Below are 12293 nucleotides of genomic sequence, written 5' to 3'. Positions count from 1 at the left end.
TAATGGAGTTAAATAAAGGTGCAATCAATAGGGTTATATACATAATAAATCAGGTCCTATGGAAATGCTATAAAATGTACACAATTAAACAGCAATTTATATCCATCTAAGTTACTAGCTACTTCAAAGAATTGAAAAGAGAATTATGGTCTGGATTGAGCAAAGCTCCAAGCACGTGTTAAGCTTACAGTTCCCATTGACAATAAAGTCTAGCACACTAATGAATGTTTTTCTGACTGAAGTCTTTAATCTCTCTGAACCTCTGTTTTCACCATACAAATAATAGTTCTATATCTCAGAATACTGCTGTGCAGATATACCTGTTAATTTTGCAAAAATATTAAGATATAACAGTTACAGAAGCGATGTATGCACATGCAAATATTTCTCTCTGCCAGTAGCAATCATCCTTCCTTTATACTTCTCTCTGTACTTAAACAGTTGTGTTTGGCCTTCTATCTTTCATCATCTGCTTTCTCCAGTTCATAGTAGGTATTCTCAGATATTCATGAAAAATGCATTTGAAATTAGGGTCCCACTACGTGTAGTTTTCACTGTCTTCAGAGGGAAGTGATCAGTCCTCATGGCTCAGGGTAGAGGAACTAGAGTGTACTCTTTCTGTAGAGTAATAATCACATATATCTGTTCACTATAATTAGTGAAACTGTGTGCTAATACTTTTCTTTTAACATAAAACAATGAAAAGTTAGGACCTGGTTTTGTCTCCTAAACATGTCCCGGTCCTTATGCTCATTTAATAGTTTTTCTAAACAGTAGGAATTACACAATCTAAAACAACTAGATGGTTTAAGAGGACTACCGTTCCAGGGATGGGGCATCCACAGCCTCTCTGGGCAACCTGTTCCAGTGTCTCACCACCCTCACAGTGAAGAACTTCTTCCTTACATCTAATCTAAATCTACCTTCTTTCAGTTTAAAACCATGACCCCTCATCCTATCACTACATGCCCTGTTAAAGAGTCCATCCCCATCTTTCCTGCAGGCCCCCTTTAGGAACTGGAAGGCTGCTGTAAGGTGTCCCTGGAGCCTTCTCTTCTCCAGGCTGAACAAACCCAACTGTCTCAGCCTGTCTTCACAGGAGAGGTGCTCCAGCCCTCTGATCATCTTTGTGGCCCTCCTCTGGACTCCAACAGGTCCATGTTGTTCCTATGTTGGGGGCCCCAGAGCTGAACGCAGTACTGCAGGTGGGGTCTCATGAGAGCAGAGTAGAGGGGGAGAATCACCTCCCCTGACCTGCTGGTCATGCTCCTTTTGATGCAGCCCAGGGTGGCTTTTTGGGCTGCAAACGCACATTGCAGGGTCATGTTGAGCTTCTCATCAACCAACACCCCCAAGTACTTCTCCGCAGGGCTGCTCTCAATCCATTCTCCTCCCAGCCTGTATTTGTGCTTGGGATTGCCCCGACCCATGTGCAGCACCTTGCACTCAGCCTTGTCGAACTTTGTGAGGTTTGCGTGGGCCCACGTCTCAAGTCTGTGAAGATCCCTCTGGATGGCATCCCTTCCCTCCAGTGAGTCAACCGCACCACACAGCTTGATGCTGTCAGCAAACTTGCTGAGGGTGCACTCAATCCCACTGTCCATGTCACCAACAAAGATGTTAAACAGCGCTGGTCCCAATACCTACCCTGTGGAAGGCCACTCATCACTGGTCTCCACTTGGACATCGAGCCATTGACTGCAACTCTTTGAGTGTGACCATCCAGCCAATTCCTTATCCACAGAGTGGTCCATCCGTCAAATCCGTGCCTCTCCAATTTAGAGACAAGGATGTCATGTGGGACAGTGTCAAATGCTTTGCACAAGTCCAGGTAGATGGTATCTGTTGCTCTTTCCTTACCCACCAACACTGGAACCCCATCGTAGAAGGGCATCAAATTTTTCAGGGACAATTTGCCCTTATTGAAGCCATGTTGGCTGCCACCAATCACCTCCTTATTTTCCATGTACCTTAGCATAGTTTCCAGGAGGATCTGCTCCATGATTTTGCTGGGCACAAAGGTGAGACTGACTGGCCTGTAGTTCCCCAGGTCTTCCTTTTTTCCCTTTTCAAAAATGGCGGTTATGTTTTCCCTTTTTCAGTCAGTGGTAAACTGACTAGAAAATGAAGCTGAAACTTCATTTCAGCTATGTAAAGGTTCAAGTCTGGTCTAAGGTTGTCATCTGCATGACTTCAATTTTAACAAAGAGAGAGTCATAAACATTGTCAGAGTGACACAATCCACCTACTCCAGTCTCTTCTTTTACAAGGGGTGAACTGTTTGTTGGAGGTATTTATTGCTCTTCACTGACTGCAGAGGAAACCTAGACAGCTAGTTAAGGCTAGATTAAATGACAAGATTAAACTGTACTTTGAAGAGCTAAAATTAGGAGATGAATGCCACTTCTACACTCTTAAAAACAAACCCAGCTTTGAATGTCTTGGTTGTTTCGGAAAATGGAATTTCATTACTTTTGAAATTGTTATTCTCTCTATGCTTTTACAGTGTGAATGATGGAAAAGTATTAGACAGTAGTTATATCTTAATAAAAAGTGCTTAACAAGCAAGAAGTATTTATACAGTATCCTATTAATCTAAATTAAACTCAGTTAAGTCCTTCTGGGATACTTACATGGTATATTCTATCCTTAATGTGTTCACGTTTCTCCCTTTATTGTTAGACTGAAGTATGTGTATGTATCAAGAGAAAATTACTTCCATGGGGTTTCATTTTAAAACTGGACATGCAAATCCTATTATTAGGTCAAATTTTGAAGTCCTTACTAAGTATTTTGTCAGTCATCACTCCATCAAGATTTCCACAGACCACTTTTTACTTTTAATGGTTTGATCTGTGGTTACTATAAGTTTCACATCTAATTTTCCTGGTATGCAAATGTATCTCTTAATATAAAGTTTTATTTGCAATGCAATTTAGACTGCTTACGGGTATTTTATTTTTATTTTGTTTTGTTTGCTCTCTATGGTTCTGTAGATATAAATATACTGCTTTACTGTGCAATTTTTCCCTCTGGCTTTGTAATAACTATAATCCAGTGACTTCCTTTTTTTTTTTTTTTTCCCCTGGAAAACTTCCTCGATCTGTAAAGATGGGCTGAACTAATTTGTGAATTGTAATTCTTCAGCTTGGGAATTGAACAAGGAGATCTTGTATTGTAATATCTTTACATACCTTCCACTGATAGGTCCCTCGTACCCATATCAGGTTGCACACATTGCCAGACCTGAGAAGGTATGGGTGAGTTTAATGCAGCTATGGTTCTTTTCAATGATTCCCCCTCTGGTTATCTTCTGCTTTAATATGGTTCACAACAAGGAATAAGAGAAGAGAGAATGCTATTCCTTAATTTCTTATTCCCAGCTACAGACTGCAGTTCACTGGAGCTTTGCCCTGGTTACTATTTTGCAAAGGGAGCAGTAAGGGATGTGGAGGTTGTGAGGCCCCTTCTCAGACCTTTCCACTTTTTATATGTGCTCTCCTTACTGGTCTCACAGCATTGGCTTTTGTTCTGTCATATTATAATGGAGTTGACATAGTCAATCTGTAATTAATATGACCCTTTCTCTCTCTTCTCCACCATCTCTCTAGTGACCCTAATAGCCGAGGAGTGGAAAGAGGGTTTGTGTGAAAAATGGGGAGTTCGGCTCAATCTCTGCTATGTTTACATTTCTGGCAGTATATTTAAGAACAGTTTATAGGAGAGGTACTCTCCTGATTGTTTTTATTCTTAAAGGTGCCAGCTAAGTCTATCCTTTCTTTCACTTCCAAATGGCGTTTTGTTGCATGCCACTTTACTGCTCACTGTCTTTGCTCCTGGCATGACTGCAATGCAAATATATAATGAAGACATTCAAGCTATTGACCTGAACACGCAAAGTCCCTGACAATCTTGCCTTACCCCACATCTCCATTTTTACTTTCCATGCATCTTTTCCTCCTCCCTATCGTTCACTTAATATTTTCACTCTAATGCTCCCTTTGTCTCCTTTACCTCTCTGATTGCCTCTGTCATGTTTTATTCATTTGCTCTCTTGGTGTTTCTTCCAATCCTCTTTTAAAATACACTTCTCTGAACAGTCCTTCCTGTCTTTTCCCACATAGTTACTAATTCCCATAACAGTGATCTAGTATCCCTGACACAGCAGGATTTGATGTGGTGAAAAGCCAACATAGGAGCCACTAGCCTTCTCCTTGCCTTACTTAGTGAGCCCGTGATATGTCCTTCAATGTCACAGTGTGAGGAAGAATGACTATTACTTCTTTGATTTACATTAGCCTGATGGCTATTCTCATTCATGCCATGGACAGACACAGGTAAGGAAAGATTAAAGTTTTCACTGAGATTATAAAGGCCTGGCAGTTAGGTGCTCAGCTTCCAACCAGCTTCCCTGCAGTCTCACTGGAGAACACACATGACCCAAACAGAAACAGAATGCAGAAAACTCATGCTACAAAATAGAAAACCCAGTCTGTGTGTTAGCCACCATGGAGGAGGTACTTGGGATAAGATATGTTTTATTCAATGTTTTAAAACACTGCATAGATTTGTGGTTCTACTTGTGAATCCATTTTCATACTGGATTTTCATTCATTTTATTAGAACTATTATTTTGGGCCAAATTCCAGAGTCCTGACTTGAAGTCAATGAGAGGTTAGTTTGAGCACAGACCGAATAAAAATTGAGAGGTGTTTATCTTTTGGCACAGTGATCCCTTGCCTGGAATTCTGACCTTGCAATGTCTAAGATATATAGCCCTGAAATAGCATCCAAGAGGAGATTTGGTCAGGGCACAACTGAAAGCAGATGGCATATATAACAGAAATCATTGAAAAATGAAAGCCCTGCTGAGAGCGATATATGACATTCTGAAGGAAATCTGCCTTTGACACATTGTACTATCATTTTAAAAAATAAGATCTCTTTTATGAATTGGAAAAAACCACACTCCAGGTCCTGCTGGTCCCTGCTCTGCATTTGCATTGCAGAGTAAAGCAGGAGCTATGTTGCGGGCTCCTGTAAATAACACACCTCCTCATACGTTCACCTCATGCCATTATGGCTGCAGGAAGGGGGAAGGGCAGTTCCTGTCCACTTCCCAAGCTGGGAGGCTGCTGTTTGGAAAACAGGGTCCACCGAGAAAAGACAGATGAAGAGGAAGGATGTGGTGTCCAAGAGGTGCGTTTGTGGCTCCTTCCCTTGCTCATAAGGGTTAGACCAACTGCTGAGCCCGATACGTGGTCTAGCCAACAGGACACTCTCTGCCTTTTTTTCTCCACAGGTAGAAGATTTTCCCTTCCCCAGCAGTGTAAACACTAAAAGTCACTCAGCCTTGACTAGTCCTAGAAACTCCATACAGGAATGAGAAACTTGGTCTTCTCTTTGACAATCCTAAACAAAGTCACTCAACTGCTTTTTTTTGCCTGTTCATGTAGGAACGCAAAATGGTATTTTAATGTTGATTTGATAATTATGTCTGCAATCTATGTAAATGAACATATTTAAATGATGTACAGTATGCTATGTTTTTTGCAAGACAAATCATATTTATCAATGCAGTTCTGTAAGCAGAAAAAATTCAGAGAGTTTGTAAAACGTTAGTTACTCAAATGTAAATATTACGCTATGATATCTGCATGAAGCTAATCAACCCAAGCATTCTGTCAAAGCCCACATGAGGCTCACTCATCCTTGACAGCCTAATTGACACTATTAATCTCACGAGAAGAGTAACTTTCACAATAATGTACAGTACATAGAAATGCAAAGAATTTATATACACCAGCTAGCTTTCACTGAGATGTTTCAGAAATAAATGTTTAGCCTGTGTAACAATGTTTTTCATAATCTTATATTTTATGGGCAACCAGCAGTGATGCATACTGTGTTTCCATCCTGCAAAGCAGTAGTCCTGTGGAAAAACGAGATCAGAAACTAATTAAAACTTCTACCATAATGCATATGCCCAAGAGGTTTGAGTTGAAGTTGCAACCTTAACTGTGACATTTCCTACTTTTGGAAGATCTGACTTTGCAACCTTAGTAATGGTCTTTTCCCATTGGTTTAGTGAACATCCATATTCCGATGGATCCATTCATCATTTGTACAGCAAATACGCAACAGATCTCTGCATTCCATTTCGAAGTTCACTTTAAAATAGTAAAAGATGAAAGTTTCACTCTAAAGTGTTTTCAAGAGCTAGCACTGCCTTGTCCATGTTGTGGTATATTTGTCCTTGCAGGACCGTGACAGAGCATAGGATCTCTATAAGCTGTAATAGAGCAGAACAGAGTCAAGTAGAGCTTTGACCTTTCCTGAAGATGTCTTCTCAATGGTGAGAAGCTTTCTGTTTTTATATAATTGGTCATGTAACAGTAAGAATAGATGTTTTTAAGGTATTTTGCATTAGTCTGTAGAAAAATTAACTTTTTTTTTTCCAGTTGGAATCTGTAAATTTCACATGTGATCACAACTGATGAGAATTTGGGAAAATTTTGCAGAGGGAGAAGATATTGGTTAGTTTGATAGAGAGAATTCGTAACATACTTTTCTATTTATGTGGAGTCCCCTAGGACTATTAAAAACAGACTGCATATTATAATCTCTATTAATATTATGTGTTATGTATAGAATACCTACATCCTTGGTATATTTATATAGTACTGAAATATTGCATCTCTGTGTAAAATACCAATTTCTTGAGCAGGAACTGTTATTTTATGCTTCTGTACAGGAAAGAACAAATATCGCCACAGCAATTTCAGAATTTTACTGTCATACAAGCATAAATGGTAATGGCAACAGTGTGATTTAACCCCGGTTTCCTTACCTTTACACATTACATTCTCCCCATCTAATCAGTGCATCTGAAAAAAAAAAAAAGGTATAGGAAGCTGGGACCTATTTAGAGTATTTTGTGGTTTTTTTTCCGTTATGTTGCTTGACAAGGAAATAGAACAAAATGTTTTGTTTAAGAAACTACTCAGGAAAGTTAAAATATTGGCTTGGGTAAAAAGAATCCCAGCAATCACTGAAAACCAACCAGGCGGTGTGTAGCTGTGTAGCAGCAATGCCTGGCATTGCAGTCCTGTGCTCAAAAGCGAATAAAAGCTCACCTCTAGCCTCATATTCCCACCTGTACTGGCACCAGCATTCATCTGAGACCACAGTGAGGTGGGTCAGAGAGTGACGCGAGCAGAAAAGTAACCCAGCAAAAAAAGTTACTGCTAGTTCAGCTCCCTGAACCAGCTGGGCACAGGATCGGGCAGGCACCAGGGCTGGTGCAAAGGACCAGGAAACTCTGAGCTGGGAATGAGGGGTGACTGAAGAAACATCAGCTTCATTTGGCTAATGGTGTTGTGGTATTGCACCTTGACTTGTCAAGACAAATGGAGATCAGCTTTCTGTTTTCAGCAGCAAAGGGTTTTCTGGGGCTCCAGGAGATGCACCAAATTAGAGTCCTTTTCCTCTATGGGCAAGAGCAAAACACCAAGTTTAGGTATGATCGGCGGGTGAGGAGAGAGGTTGTCTATTGTTCTAAGTATCTTTTTCTAGCTGCAGTATGTGTGCTGGCAAACAAATCACCCTCAGTTTTGAGGAGGATCACTGCGCCTCAGCGATCCTAGCGCCTCAGCCATCGCTAGGACTTTGTGGGTGCAGGGACCCTGCCCACAGGGCTGTCAGCTAGCACAGGCACTCGGCACCGCTCCAGGGGCTCCGGCTTCACCAAAACCCTGCTGTGCCACGGGCGTCTCCTCGCCTCTCTCCCCATCCAGAAAAAGGAGTGGAGACACAGCCCTGTTAATTACAAGGGACCTACTGGAAGACTACAGAAGGACCCCAAAAGTTATAAACTTGGTCTTCCTAACTAAAAGATTTGACACCATTTATAGAATCGCAAGCAAATATGGCTGGCAATGAAACCCTCCTTCTAAGAGGGAGTCTTGGAGGGCCATTATATTTCATTCACTCTTTCTCACATTTAAAACATTTCTACTTCTATTTTGATTTCCTCTCTCCTTCTCTTTCCATTTCTCCTCCCATCTCTCAAAAATATAAACATCCAGTCTTTAATTGTGACTTAGAGCAGTCAAATAGACTGTACAAAGTTAGGAAAAGATAACCTTCTATCGCATTAATTTTAATTATTGGCCACAGAAATATTTGTTTTCACCAAAAAGCTTTGACTTATGAAAAATAAATGAAGACATTTTTAATTGCAAACAGAAATATGTCTGTATTGGGTTGGTTTCAATGTCAGCTATCACTACGATTTTTATTTAATACTACATTTTCATTGTTAAGTATTATGTCCTGTACTTCTGAGGAGCTTATAAGTTTAGTTGTTGTGTATATAGAGAGTAGAAAGATATATCTCTGTTGATTTCAGCTGGGTCCTTTTTTCCTTTTGCATGCTTACACAAGGTGCATAGCAATGGGTATTTTTTTTTCATTACCAAACAGCTGCATTTGTGTTCATTTGGTTGCAAAGCTGTTTACTTTTGAAATTACTTTATTAATTGAAAAACTTGTAAATATTGGTAATGTCTCCTCCCACTGTAATTGCTACCACGTTTTTATCCACATTGCCCTTACATTTGTTGCATATCAAGCCTGTTCAACTACTTCAAGGAGAGGGAATAAGATATGATAAAGAGGGAATAAGATGATAAACCAGCATTAGTTAGCCTCATCTAATCCTTGGATCTCAAATGCTGATGGAAATATTAATGAACTGAGACCCTGACAATGTTTTCAGATAGGACCACTTTACTCACATGGGGACACTCATATTTAGAAAAGTTGCACCATCACTCTGATTTAAACAGGCTTCATCTGACAAATCCAATCTGGATCCCATCACTGTGACAGAACTAAAATAATACACAAGGAGCTTGTTTCCTAACCATGTTCTTTAGTTTATTAATCTGTAGATTGCATTTTCTACCAACTGGGAATCTGAAACCTTTTAATTTATTTTATTTAATATTTTTTTCTGTTTGGAAAATAAGAGGTGGTCCTGATGCATACGGCATTTATTCAGTGGAAGAAACGCATATGAAATCCTGAATAAAGTACAGACCCCATTTTGCAAGCCCTCAATTCTTACTGGGAGCTCTGCTTGGAGGGCTTGCAGGATCGGTTCAGAGAATATGTGAGGAAGATAAGAAGGAAAAAAGAGGAGAGAATGAGAGAGAGATTGAAAGGGATTTTGTGGAGACAGAGATATATTAAAACAGACTATGCTTTCTATTTTCAGTAGTCTAAGGAAAGTTAGCTCTGACTTCAGAAAAAGGATTCAAAAGAAAACATGCAGCCAGGATTAGTGTTTGCTAGCATGCTTCACTATTAAATTCAGTTAATGTGCTGTTTGAAGTCAGCTCAGAGAGAACTTTCTGGAATAAAAGAACATGCCTTGTTTCTTCCTCTCTCCCTCTCCCTTGTCTTTCTCACAAATATACACCAGCACATTTACAGAGCCCAACAGATTTCACAGTGGCTAGATGAGATACAATGTTAACTACAAAACCTTTTGGTCAACTTAATGAGCCTGTTTTCTTTTAAACATGACTAAGCTGACTAGTAACCTGTTAAACCCCAAACTTCTTTGTAAAGCAGAAAAAGAAACAAAACAAACAGTCTTTATAAATAAATTAAAATTCTAACTAAAAAGCTAATTATAAGGGTATTTGTTTTGTTTGAGGTAAGGCACATCTATTATCATAAAGATAATTAACTCAGTCTGACAGATCTAATAAAAGGACAAGTTTAGCATTGGCTTAGCCAGAAGCCCAAGGCAAGCAATTTTTATAATTACTAGTTATTGTAACTGGGCTCAGAGAAAATGGTCTGTGATATTTAAACAGTAATGTTAATTTGCATTTAGACCCATTTTTTTCCTCTTTCCCAGGCAAGATCTATTTAGCTGGAATGAGTAAAAGAAACTTGAATAACTTAAAAAAAATAAGAACGGCTCTCTCCTTACAGAAAACTTGGTCTCTTTATGCCTGGATAATTAATATCCTCACAAGGTAAGTGCGCTGGTAATCACAAAACAATTAAACAGCTTAACACAGTTTTAACACACAGAAAATGTTGAGTTTTCAGCCTGAAATGATGTCTGCAGACTGCATTTATTTGGGGCAACTCTATGTATTAATGCACAGACCTGCTATGTGTGCCTCCACCGCCCATGCCCTCAACATGCCCCTACTGTTGAGCAGGTGAAGAAAGGGCTGGAGAGGGGGGAGAAAAGCACTCAGCTGCTGTAAGGAAGTGGTTCCCATTCACAAAGAGAAAGGGAACAAGATAATGTTCAGGAATATATGCATAAGAAGTAAATAGCTCCTGCTGGCATGGTGAAGTAGCCCTTTAACTAATGCTTACCTCGACATTTCGCAGCACATTCTCTGCAAGAAAAACAAATCAACATTTTAAAAGGAGAAAGTTATTTTTTAACTGCTTCTGTAATGAAGGTTTTAGAAATAAGTAATAACTAGAGTGAGAAAATACATTGGTGATACACTACGAAAAAGCACTTAGAGCACTTGCCATTCAAGTATGAATTTCATTAAGTACTACAGGCAGATAATGTTAACCCAGTGCGTTTGGCCAATGTAGGACCAGTTCTGGGGAGCACTTTAAGGTCATATAGGCCTAAGCTCCCCAATTTTTGAAGTGCTGCAGGGCTGATACAGAGATGCTGTAAACTGCCCTAAATCCTTTGAAGACAGCTACAGTCCTACAGCACTGCATGAGTTTCCTATGAAAAAGAGAGCAAAGGGAGCATAAACTCTTTGTTCACAAGATGGTGGAAAGGACAAATCTGAGACCCTCATGAATCAAAGGGACCAGACCGACACATGTTGGAGCATAGAAATAAGCAGCCCTTGTTTGCTGCCTCACTTGCTGCTCTCCCTCAGTCCCAGCCTGACAAAAAGAGCTATAGCCCAGATGCACACTCAGGCTACAGAACTAGGGTGCACTTCCCCACCCATTAGTTCACAACCTTTTTCATGGCAGGATATTTTTAAGCCAGTTCTCCAGTTTTGGGCTCCAAGAATTTGTGTTATTCTTTATCCATTCCATCTTATATCAAGGATTTTATTTTGTCATCAGTCATGCTAACTTTACTGGTTAGCTTTTTTTTTTTTTTTTATCGCATCTGGTGGGATTGGCAATTGACTGCTCCTGCTGCATGCTATCCATATAATGGTATGGATGGAGGTATTGCTTGCTAGCCCTTTTGCTGCCTGGTTGTCTGAGACTGAAGACACTGCCTTAGCTTTCTGTGCTTCAATCTTAATGGGTTTGATGTGTTTTTAAACAGCTTGGCCAAGGTATTTTTTTTAATGGGAGGCTAAATTTAGGATCATAAATGCCTATTTGAACTCTGAAATTAGCATACACTCTATCTTATGCTTGGCTATTGGCTGTTTATTAATAATTCAGTTTTTGTCTTCAATAAAATGTACTTTTTCACTAGATAAGAAAAATGAGATTTTTATCTATTTTGACTGAAGATTTTGATGATTCTTAAAAATTTATTTTTTCAGCCTTCTCGTGCTCTGGGGATTTATGAATTTATTTATTCAGAAGGTCCCCTGCCTACTAAAATCCCAATGTGACTTTGTGTATCTGAGTGGTCCTGCCAACATCATCAAGATTACTCACCATCTGAGTAACTATATGCGTACTTTGCTGGAGTAGACCTCCAGGGTCTGATCCTTGAAGATAACAAGCACTGTTTGGGTTACTGACTACACATCACCTGCAAGGATTTGGTCTTTTTCAGAGTCATGGTGCAAGAAGCCCAGCAAATACTAATCTCCAGCTGACGTGGAGGAGGGAAGGTTCAAGGCTGAGGATTGATTCTACTGACTGTAACCTAAGATGTAATCTCTGAGCTCCTGAATGCTTATAGACATCAGTCTTATCTCATCAGTTCCAGAAAAACATTACCACCTCTGTTAGACAGAAACAGGCAGTCAAAACTTTGCTTTTTGGTCTGTATTTATGGCCCTTGAAGCCAGAAGACAGGCAGAACCTCACTCAGGATTTTGAAATTTTGGCTGGGAAAAAAAGCCTTCCTCTTCTGAATTGTTGTACGCATAAAAAACCAGCAGCATGGTACTTTGTGGTTCCCATCTACCCCGAGTTTTGGAAATTTTTAAGCTGTTTCTCTGGAGCCCTAGGATTTCATTCATTGTGCTGTACTGCTAAACTTCTACCAGCATTTCTGGGTGCTCTTAACAGTGTTATTCAGTTTTCTT

General features: G+C 39.7%; 1 long non-coding RNA gene across 1 annotated transcript; it reads left to right on the top strand.

The window, feature by feature from the left end:
• Positions 1-6062: 6062 nt before the first annotated feature.
• LOC142037080 (uncharacterized) lies at positions 6063-11775 on the top strand. The gene is made up of 3 exons (XR_012652277.1): positions 6063-6355; positions 9932-10052; positions 11577-11775. It is a non-coding gene; the product is annotated as an uncharacterized LOC142037080 (long non-coding RNA).
• Positions 11776-12293: the final 518 nt, after the last annotated feature.

This window comes from Buteo buteo, chromosome 1 (genome assembly GCF_964188355.1).
Source record: "Buteo buteo chromosome 1, bButBut1.hap1.1, whole genome shotgun sequence".
NCBI lineage: Eukaryota > Metazoa > Chordata > Aves > Accipitriformes > Accipitridae > Buteo > Buteo buteo.
Note: the sequence above shows the minus strand (reverse complement) of the source record. Positions and strands in the feature narration are given on the sequence as shown.